This window comes from Betta splendens, chromosome 17 (genome assembly GCF_900634795.4).
Source record: "Betta splendens chromosome 17, fBetSpl5.4, whole genome shotgun sequence".
Classification (NCBI taxonomy): Eukaryota; Metazoa; Chordata; class Actinopteri; order Anabantiformes; family Osphronemidae; genus Betta; species Betta splendens.
This window is the reverse complement of record NC_040897.2, coordinates 361306-363158: the sequence shown is the minus strand read 5'-3', so window position 1 is coordinate 363158 and position 1853 is coordinate 361306. Positions and strand designations below refer to the sequence as shown.

The 1853-nt window shown below is 37.6% G+C and overlaps 1 long non-coding RNA gene across 1 annotated transcript; it reads right to left on the bottom strand.

The window, feature by feature from the left end:
* Positions 1-438: 438 nt before the first annotated feature.
* Positions 439-1805, bottom strand: LOC129603335 (uncharacterized). Its single transcript, XR_008693103.1, has 2 exons — positions 1200-1805; positions 439-800 (listed from the first exon to the last, which is right to left on the bottom strand). It is a non-coding gene; the product is annotated as an uncharacterized LOC129603335 (long non-coding RNA).
* Positions 1806-1853: the final 48 nt, after the last annotated feature.

Here is a 1853-nt window from a genome sequence, read left to right as displayed (position 1 = left end):
CCTCTTGTGTGGTTTAATTTTTTGTCTGGTATTGTGTGTTCTTACATTAGAGAAGGTTTTGACCTACATAATAATGAACATTTCACTAATCTACAATTCTGATTGCACTACCTTTTGTTTTGATGAGGTGATGGTGAGGACAGCCACAGCTTCCATCTGGTAGAGGACTGCTTCCGCTCAGTCTTCCAAATAGTGATGAGAACAAGGATCACCACATCTCCCTGTTTACCCTACTTTCATGCATTTCGTCTGCAAGGCCCTGCAAAAGCTTCTGTCCTCAAACCCCCAGACTTCTTAATTAACTCAGTAACCTATACATTGCACATTGGAGTGTGAAGGTAACAGTTTGTTCTAGCTTTGGAGTAGTGGTGTATTTTTTTGGTTTACAATAAAGTTGGCTTTAACTATTATGTATTTCACTGAACTCTGTTTCTGAAGGGAAAACACTTTTATTCAGGAAATCATAGTATTGAAATTACATGTTTTTTCTCTTTCTAATATGGTAAGCTATAAAGTTGAAGCGGCCATAAATAAAAAGCATATAAATTATATATAAATAAAAAATAAAAAAATTATGTGAGTATTGCACTCACAAAAAACACATTTTTACTCAAATGGTAAAGGAGTTATTCCACAGGTGGTTTACATCCATCATACAATGAGTGTTTTAGTGTTTTATCCATCAGGAAACTCTGCCTTCATCTACAACCCAAGCATGAAGAGATGGCAACTCAGATTCTTCACCCTAGGAATCCTCAGCACCAGCTCACTAGCCTCTGTAGATTAGATACCTGTAACAACTTCAGATACAGAGACATATTACTGTCAGATTTAACAAGAATGACAAAAAACATAATTAAAAGCAGTAAAAATACGTTAGGTCAATATATAATTTGAACCAATGCTTTTTGTTCCCAGGTAGGTCATGCAGTGATTGCTCTAAATATTAAGAGCAGCAGCACAAGTAAGACAAAACAGTGAAATGTGTAAATGTAAAATGTATTTATATTATTTCAGCTATGCTCTCAAACTTTTATTTATTTGTATAATGTAAGCTAAAGTAGTGTTTTCTATTAACGAGAGTTTTCCAGGTAAGTTGTGTCGTGAATATGCACAGGCCATTTAGCATACGCATTAGCAACCGCTAGTCGCTTTGCAAATTACATAAAGCAATTAAATTGAAGTAAATGCGACATTACCAATGAGACACATCTTGCATCAGCCGAAATGTGGCGACTTCAACAGCCTCCTCTTCAGCTTCAGGGTCAGATTCTGGATCGTAGACGTATGGTTCTACTACGCTCAGAACCAGCTGACTAATGTCGTGCAGTTCTGTAGTGGGTCTTCTTCTTCTGTGGAGGATTGCGGTGGATTGCATTCTCAATGTCGCACTACTGCCACCTATTGTATCGTAACCGTGCGGTGGCTCGTATCCATGGAGCCAATTTAAAAAAAAAACAACAACAAAAAAGGTATGCGCTTCCGCACAGAGGTGTAGTGAGCAGCTTCGCTTGCGACACGCCCAGAAAACACAGCGTTTGCTGATGGAGAGTGAAAACAACATATTGACAGGGGCAGTGTGGACGATCTAAAGGGTTTTATGGGATGAAAATTTAGAGACCTTACTGAGACATTAAAGTCTAATATTCTTTAGAGTGAAAAGCTGTATGATCAGGGAGCTTTAAACATAAATCTACATTCAGACTCAACACTACTGTACCAACCCTCATTGCTGACAGATTGAGAATCATATAGGACTTAATACCATTCATTATCAATTCATTCTTAGGTGCGAAGCAGCACCAAGTTCCTTCTAAAGTTCCTATATTTCTTGTACAGTTAATACTGTTTTA